The sequence below is a fragment of the Taurulus bubalis genome (genome assembly GCF_910589615.1).
Source record: "Taurulus bubalis genome assembly, chromosome: 7".
Taxonomy (NCBI): Eukaryota; Metazoa; Chordata; class Actinopteri; order Perciformes; family Cottidae; genus Taurulus; species Taurulus bubalis.
In genome coordinates, this window is record NC_136595.1 from 12881082 (window position 1) to 12890125 (window position 9044).

The following is a 9044-nucleotide window of genomic DNA, read 5'->3' on the forward strand; positions in this document are numbered from 1 at the left end:
ATCCTTCACCCTTACGTTAAAAAAATTATTTGAATTATTTTCCTTTTGTTAAGCTGGAAGTATAGAAATATTTTGTTGAACAAGTCACAGTCTTTTCAACATTATTGCTGTGCCCTTTGACGTTTAAACTAAACCATGAACACATGCCAAGTTCACACAGTAGTTAACACATGTGAAGTGTTATAAAAGATAACTGTTATGTTGTATTATTGCACATCAAGTATCACGTCTGCCTCCGTTTCATTATGCACAGAGGTTTGATTATCTGACCAACTGAAGACATCACTTCACAGTGACAATTATGTAATCATAGGAAGTTATGAATAACAATCACAGTATAAACAGAACGCACGTAGATGTTCCAACTTCTGCACATTGCAGAACTGATTCCCAGTGCAGTTGTATGTGGTCTTTATATTCGATTGATTGTGTTAAACATGATTTAAATGTCTACTTTACTTTTATTGCAGTGGCAATTACTGTAAATGAGAAAATATGTCTCCATGTGGTGGACATTCTAATTTTCCTTTATAGCAAATAGGGAAAAACAGCAAATGAGTATTTTTTTATTTGAAAATATATTTTCTTCAGTTGTTAAATCAACTTTGTTCAGCGGATCTGAAGGGAACTCGATTCCACACCAACTGAACCATTGATAATAAAACAAATGCCAGTGAAAGAACAACATGCCCATGTTTGAGATGAGATTATCAAATTACATAAAAAAAAACTGTAGAATGATATATATCTGTGATCATGCAATATGCTCTTCGGATGTATTTGCATTTTGCAGCCACAGGGAGACAGAAAAGCACCACTTATAGAACTCAGTAACTCTTCTAGTGATGTCGAGGTAGCTTAAAAGCCCTCTGTGCTGTGTCTCTTGTATTTGCCATAGAAGGACATGGTGGTGCAGAGAGCTCCTAGCTTTAACAAAGGGAGGATTGAAAGCCCAGAGGTGTGATGCCGTGCTAGGGATAGATATGATAATAGAGGGATGGAAACGCCACAGGGAGGGGTTTATGGTTGTAAATGCAGTTTAGGGGCTCATGGTTAAATATTCTGTGCTGAGAGGTCTTCTGTAAGGTGATAATTACTTAAAATATCCCAACCTAAAAGCCATCAAACAGATGTTTTAAATTAAGATGCAGATAAAATGACATCCCAAAACAAAACACAAATGTCCAGAGTAATGCTATGTCTAATCTAGTGACCTTAGATTCCTCCAGAAGCCTCCCAGCAACAGACCTCAGTACCTGCTTCCTGGTCTGCAAATTTAGCAGCTTAACACGGGGTCATAAGATAAGACGGCCTGCAGGAGAAATGCTGCACATGTGCAAGTTCTTTGGTGCTCTACTGATCTCTCAGCTGTGACAAATCAGCATCACCAAAGAAAGATTGAGCTTCAACCAAACACTTTGCCAGTGAGGTGGCGTAAACAGATTAAGTATTTGTGAAATTCCGTAATCTTGTTCTTAAGATGGAGCTTTTGTTCATTAGTGGGGAATGACTGACTCCTGTGAAAGATTACGCATATTAACTTAAATGTTCCCTTTGAAGGCGGTGTAAGCTGTTGCATAGTCCTGGTAAAAACGATTTTGTACAAAGACATGAACTTTGCCATGAGATTTACACTTTGAGGCTTCAAATGCCAATAAGTGAAGAACATAACTAAAATCTTCACACAAAACTATTTCTCACGAAATAATATTTCTTAGTGGTCAACTGTGATGTTATCTTTAGTGAAAACTGGTTTTGTAATCTTAAATAACCCATAGCAGGCTGTGAAACATGCTCCAGTTGCATGAATAATTGTTGCAATGCATGACACAATATATGTAGTCTGTTTTAAGATTAAAACATATGCTGATGAACAAAAACAAGTACAATAGCTGTATATATATATATATATATATATATATATATATATATATATATATATATATATATATATATGCATGGCTATATACATAACTTAATTGCATTAATTGTAGATATTTTATTATCCCCATCCTTCCCTGGATCCATGTATCTGGAAATGGCAGCACAAACACTTCCAAAGAAAAGCTCCTTTGCTCCCAGAAGATATCTGACTGGTGTTGCAACTTTCAACAAAACAAAGCTTCAAGTCCTGACGGATTTATCTCGGAGCTGGATGCTGTTGTCATCTGGAAGTGATTGAATCCCATCTGGGTTGTGGAAAAAGGAGGAGAAAACAACCAAGGAGGCAAATAGGACAGTCTGAAAGAGGAGAAGAAAGGAAAGGCTGATCTACAGCTCTGCTTTGGGGAATGAGAGTTTACAGGTAAAACGTCAAACTTGAAACCATAAGCTCAGCATACACATACACATTATATCACAAATCAGTAATTTTACAATGAGGTATTTGGCTTATCTCCGTTGCTTATCTCCGTGAAAAGAGCTTTAATTTCCACTATCGACCATGGAAGAAATAACTATTATTTCTGCGTTATACTTGTTGTGGAAGTCCCAAAAACGTTGGAAAAACCCTAATGTTTGGGTTCATAACACCACCTGTAGCCGCACACAGCTCGGTGAATTTCACCGACTCCTCCAGGAACTGCGTCTGGCAGTTACCGTTTCTGCCATCAACCACTAGTTCTGCTTTATACTTGTAAATTCCACATACGTCAGAACATCAAACTCCATCGTGTCTGGGTTCATAATATTATCCGTAGTCCCACAACAGCGTCTGAATGACGGCCGCTTCCAGCGCTACTTCAGCAGCAGACCAGCAGCAGTTGGATTCAGCAACGGCAAGATGGTGGTGATGACGGGCAGAGCTTCTCAATGCTGATTGGCTGACGCAACTCAGCGTCATGCGAATTTTTCGCCAGAGTTGGAAAATTTCAACTTTATGTGAATTCGCCCGGCGTCAAACGCGCTATTCGCACCACCCGGCGGAAAATTAGCTTTTTCACAACCTATCGCATCTGTGCATTGACTTTGCATGTAATCTACTCATGCGTCAAATTCGCGCCGTGTTTTGTGTGAATGCAGCATTAGGCCCTATATGAAGTCAGCGTTTGGTTTGGCTGTTCTGGGCTCATGTAGAAACAGCTGTGAAACATGGTGGACTTCATGGGGAGGATATACAGGATATTTTCTGAGGAAAACACAACGAAAACACAACGAAAAGTAAACTTCTCTTCCACTAGCGCTCCATACGTTTAGCCTGTTAACTGTTATTATGCTACAGCGTGACATTCTTGTATTCTATGGTGAATTTAGCACAAAACTGTTTTTTCAGTTAGGCGACTGTAGCTCAGTGGTGAGCAGGGTCGTCCTTCAATCAGACGATCGACAGTTCGATCCCCAGCTCCGCCAGCCCATGTCAATGTGTCCTTGAGCAAGACACTTAACCCTAAATTGCTTCTGTAGCTGCACCTATGGTGTATGAATGTTAGATAGTCCTGATGTGGCACCTTGCATGGTAGCTCCTCTCAACGGTGTGTGAATGATTCCTATGTAAAGTGTCTTTGAGTATTCAGAAAAGAGCTAAATAAAGTCAAAGTATTATTATCAACCCGGCCTTGAGCAAACCATGAACTGATCTAAAAGACAAGTGTTTCTGTGTACAAACATCACTCTTCATGCTCCGGCTCTTGCCATCAACCCTGTTAATGTGAATCAGGAAAAAGATTTACCAGCTTGACATTGTAAACCCGTCATCGATCGCCTGGCATTAAGTCGTGCAGCAATCGTGAAGGGCTTTAGCTACTGATGTTTATCCACGTTGGCTTTGAAGGCCTTAACATCTGGGGTAAAGGTCAGATTGTGGCAACTTTACTGCAAAAGTCTACAGCCCGCAAAGGAAATGAGGAAAATCTGCCTTCAGTGGTTTGGAGCTGTATGAGCAGCTTTGGCTGTGCTCCCTCTTTTAGTAAACAGAACGTAAGAAAAGACACTTTATGTTTGGTTGCCAGGCATCACCACACGCTGGAAGTTGGGTAGATTTGGGTTCTTTGGGAATGTAAAGCCTCTCTCTCCCTGTAATCTATAATCCTAGCTCCACTGCAGGGAAATCGATGTCACCAGCATTCACGAGGAGAGGGAGAGACAAAAAGAGAGGAAAAACAGAGCAAATAATGAAAAAAAAGCAGTGGAGAGCCAATGGAAAACATGTATGAGGTACAAGTATCTTGAGCAGCAGGTGAAACCGAGCAGAGCAAACTACTTTCTCACCACATTTCCGTCAGACAGTTTTGTAAATATATGGGCTGTTTGATGCCTGTTGGATGATTGGTATCATCAGACACCTGGGAATATTTCATTTTAGAGCAAAGATTTAACAGCGATAAGACTCCATTATTAGTAAGGAACTTTTCATATTATAAATAGAAAGAAAACATGAGGAAGATTTCTAAGATTTGGTCCACCTTGGTGTTTGAGTATGATCTGATTTGAACTCTTCTCCAACACACAATGTTTTATTCAATGGTGCGTGAATCGAGGTGGTGGAGCCCATCGTACTTGAGTAAATCATGTTTCTGTTGTTTTTCACCTGCCGAAAGTTGTTTGTTTTTGCATCCTAGGTCACTAAAGAGATTGGATAACATAGTTAACGTATTTCATGAGTTGCTCAGTGACTGACGGGACGATACTTGGACTGTGTTGTCAAGTTGGTTTACAAAAGGAAATATACCGTCGCTTACAGGGCACAAAAATACATTTCTTCTAAAAGCCTTTTATGCAGCCAAAACACAATATTTAATTTGAAAGCCTCTGAAAACATGGCTTCACATTTTTCTGTATGGAAAGAACAAAGTATGACAAAAATAGGCTTCAACTAGCTCTAAGAAAACCTCCTTATGTATTCTGAAGAGTCTGATACTCAATCTGCTTCTTCCAAGGCTATGTTGGTGGGGTTTGATAGTAAAAAAGCTGAAATGTGTTTAGGGTCTTTTACCCAAAATAGTGGATTCAATATGTCAACCTCATTTTCTATATCATCTTTTTACTATTTATGAATAGCCCTAACTAATCTCTAAGTAAAGTTAATTGACATCAACCCACCCATCCATGAACTGAATCTACCCTGAACTTACCTCTGTCTTTTAGGAAGCAGTGCTCTCAATATCCCCCTGTCTGATGAATATATTTTCATTTATCATATGTTTGTTCATCTAATTGAAGCTGAATTAATTTCTCAACATTTGTAAACCCACATGAGATTCTACAGAACATTAACCAAAGTATAAATGTCAGATTCAGTGGTCCAGCTTTTTCCCTCTTACAAACACACCCACATAATAATCTGAGTGAATTTGAGTAGGACTATATTCCTGTTGTTTGGAGACAGAACAACTGGGTCAATCGAACTAGATGGTGACAAAAAAAACTTGCACGCTGTTTATTTTGAAAGATGCCATCAAACAGCATGTCCTCGTTGATTGTGTCTCATTATTCTGCTTGTTTGCAGGAGGGAAAGAGAACCATTAGCCCACATATTTATAGGGCACAAACTGACATTCAACCAAAACCATTAACCCAATCATTTGCATGGCAAAACCCATTCGTCCACTTGTTTGTGTGAGGAAACGTGAGATGCACATGAGCTTTTAAAAGGGACCTGGGGCAGCCTTTTCCGTAAGTGGGTCGGATGGACAAAATGCCTCCAGATCAGTCAGTACGTGTGTCACAAAGTATGCTTGTCTCTGGCTAACAGGGTGAAAGAGGTTCAGCTGAATGGCCCCCTTTCACTCTGACACTCAATCAAGGCCTAATTGGTTTGAGGTCCACAACAGGCAGGCGGCATGGCGACACCCCGGGCTTCTGTGCACTTGTTCCCTTTTCTCTGACTGGAAATATTCCTTTGATCTTTGAACAACCAAAGTAGGTTTACGCCCAATGGGTTGATAGCCTATTTTCTCTTTGAACATGAACACCCCTTTTAGACAATTACTTGGATATATTTACAGTTCATTTGACCCACAGATGAAGTAGGAGGGTTACAGGGCTGAGTGATATACAGTGAAGTGAAGATATAGAACCATATGGCTGTGGATCTATTTGTGTGATGTTTAACATCAAAGCGTATACACAGCGTTCTGGTTCCAAAATACAGATAAGACACAGTACATGATCCATAATTGTCCAAAATTGTCCAGTTATATCTCACTATAAAATAAATTACTTAGTGTTTGTTAAATGGGAATAGTGAATTAGGGTGTGAATTTTAGATACAGCCAATACATCACTTACAGGTCCGGCACACCCAATTGAATATAATAATCTAGTATCTTGTCATTAATGTATAATCACCTGAAAATAAGAATGGATGTGTTTTTGTTAGAATGAGCGCTTCATATCTACAAAGAAGCAGGTCCTCTTCACAGAGTCTGCCATGTTGCATCGTCATGTTTCTATATTACCTGAGGACACTGTTCTTCTACAGTTTGAGCGACGGTTTTGCATTCGGCGGCTCATGTTACTTTTAGAGGGAAATTACCAACTTCTCTGACCAAAGGAAAACTACAAATATACTACACTGTTAAAATGAAACTTTCTGGGGTGAAAAACAATCTGAAACAAACTTTATTTGAGATATTAGAGATGACAGGAAATGAGAAAAGACACCACCAAGACACACCACTAAAAATAAATTTAAAATAACACACTTTATAAAATGCACATTTCAGCTTCCCCATCTTCCTGTGATTTAGTGTGATGAGGTTTGGTATGTATTGCCTAAGTGTGTCTCAGATTGCAAAAGATTTATAAAGGCACATTTTAAGATGTTAATGTTAATATGAATATAACAAATACTGAGGTAAGTGCAGCTCAGAAAAGTCTAATTATGAAAATTTTGTCCCTACTTAACTAGTCTACTCCACATCCCATCAATACTGTACTCTTTGGATCTGACAATACAACGACCGCTCAAGTGGAATAAACATGAGCCTTGACTCTTTTGGTCCGGGATTATATGATCAATACTGGAATGATATAATCTTGTGTTGAACAGTTTCATATCTTTCTTCCCCTACATTTTTTATTTTAATTGGCTGTGTCATATTTCACTGTCAGTTTGTTGCCTAGACATCTGACACCAGTGACTGTCAGAAAATGTGTTTAGATCTTTCAAATAGTAAGTAGTGAATACAAAATGGCCTCAATGACAACAACATGTATGCTGCAACCAGGGAATCCTGTTGAGAAACTGAAACACACACACACACACGCACACACACACACACACACACGCACACACACACGCGCACATGCATACGCTAACACAAAACAGATGGCTCCGTCTTCCACTATGTTAGGAGTTACTTCACCGCAAAATCTTTCTGTAGCCATTGGAAACTCCAACAACAATTTCCCAAAATCCGGCCTCTGCTGACCTCGACCCACGTTAGATCACGTCACTCGGTGGGAACACCACGGCCTAGTTCTGCCCTTTGTTTACTTCCCTATAGAGGTCCCATAGAGCCCGGGGACCTCTGGAGTAAAAAACACAAGACAGTAGCAACCTGCTCGTGTCACATTCCTCCGTCTGGGAACGTCCTAACAAACACAAACTGTCACATGATCTGAGAAGTCGTTAATGTGAGGGGGAGGAAGAGACCATGGGATTAAAACTATGAAGCTACGGTATGAGTGGGTCGCACAGAGAAAAGAGTTTACATCATTAATCTGCGATTGGCCAAAATGTACAAGAAATAATTATGTTGTTGTCTGATTATTATGTTGTTGCGTAAATCGGTGAATCCAATTATGATGGTTCTGGAATTAATTTTAGGAAAATTCCAATTATACAACAGAAAAATGCAAGATCTGGAAGGTGGTCAACCAATTTAAAGTAGCTATTTTCACAATACAATGTATGAAATAACAACGCAAAAGGAGTCCCTCATAGTAATGAACTTACAAAGAGAAGCTTGCGTAACAACACACAGAGGCCAAAGATCTGTTATTGCAGGTTATATATTAATATTATTATAATGTACAATATTGAGGAAAAGACTGGTTGGTTGTTCCAAATGTTCTTTGCTGAAAGACAAACTTTTTGGATCTTAATTAAATGGATAAACTGTCGTACCCGGAGGACCTCATCATGACTTCAAGGGAAAACAGACTTACTTATTCAAAGTAAGAACGTTGCTTTTATACTGAGCTTTACTATACTGAACTAAATAGGACTAAACTGATGAACCTAAAGTGCTCTGAGTGGGCCAATATTATAGTATGTACCGCTTTGTCTCTTTTACTATGGACGCCCATTTCCATCAGTAAAATAAAAATTAAAAATGGAAACTATGAGATAAGAAAGTCAAAATGATGAGATAAGAAATACTTTATAATACTTTTTATCTCATAATTTCAACTTTCCTATCTCATAATTTCAACTTTATAGCTCATAATTATGACTTTCTATCTCAAAATGACTTTCTATCTCAAAATGACTTTCTATCTCATAATTATGACTTTTATCTCGTCTTTTTTCTTTTCTTTTACTGGTGGAAATGGGCTTCCATACTTTTACCCCCATACCCATATTGAATTGTTAATAATATCATATCTGTCGTCGTGTCAGATTTTCCTCCAGTCTACTGAGGCCCCTTTTGTCCCAGAACAGAAGAAGCTAAAATGTTGCACCGCTGGATTAATGCTCACAAATCCACATAAAATGTTATTTCAAGTGCTTCAATAAAGTTAAACTTAGTGAGCTCATACTCTCCTTTTTTTGCAAAGCTTATTTGTCCACTCAATAGTTAACCACGAAATGAAAACTATAATGTGAATCACTCTAGAACAGCATATTTTCTCCCAATAATACAATATTATTGCTTTTCGTGTGTTTTGAATTTCAAAATCTTATTTTTCACCTATCAATATGTTTGTACACATTAATTCCTGAAATTCTTTATTTGTTCCCTCTGTGGTGACGTTCAGTCCAAAGACAACACCCGGGGATAAATAGGTCCTGATCTGTGGTTCCTTCTCGCCACACTGGGGCCGGTGCTGTTTTCCTTTCCAATTTTGGAAGACTAACTATTTTGAATGGTTTCTGTCAT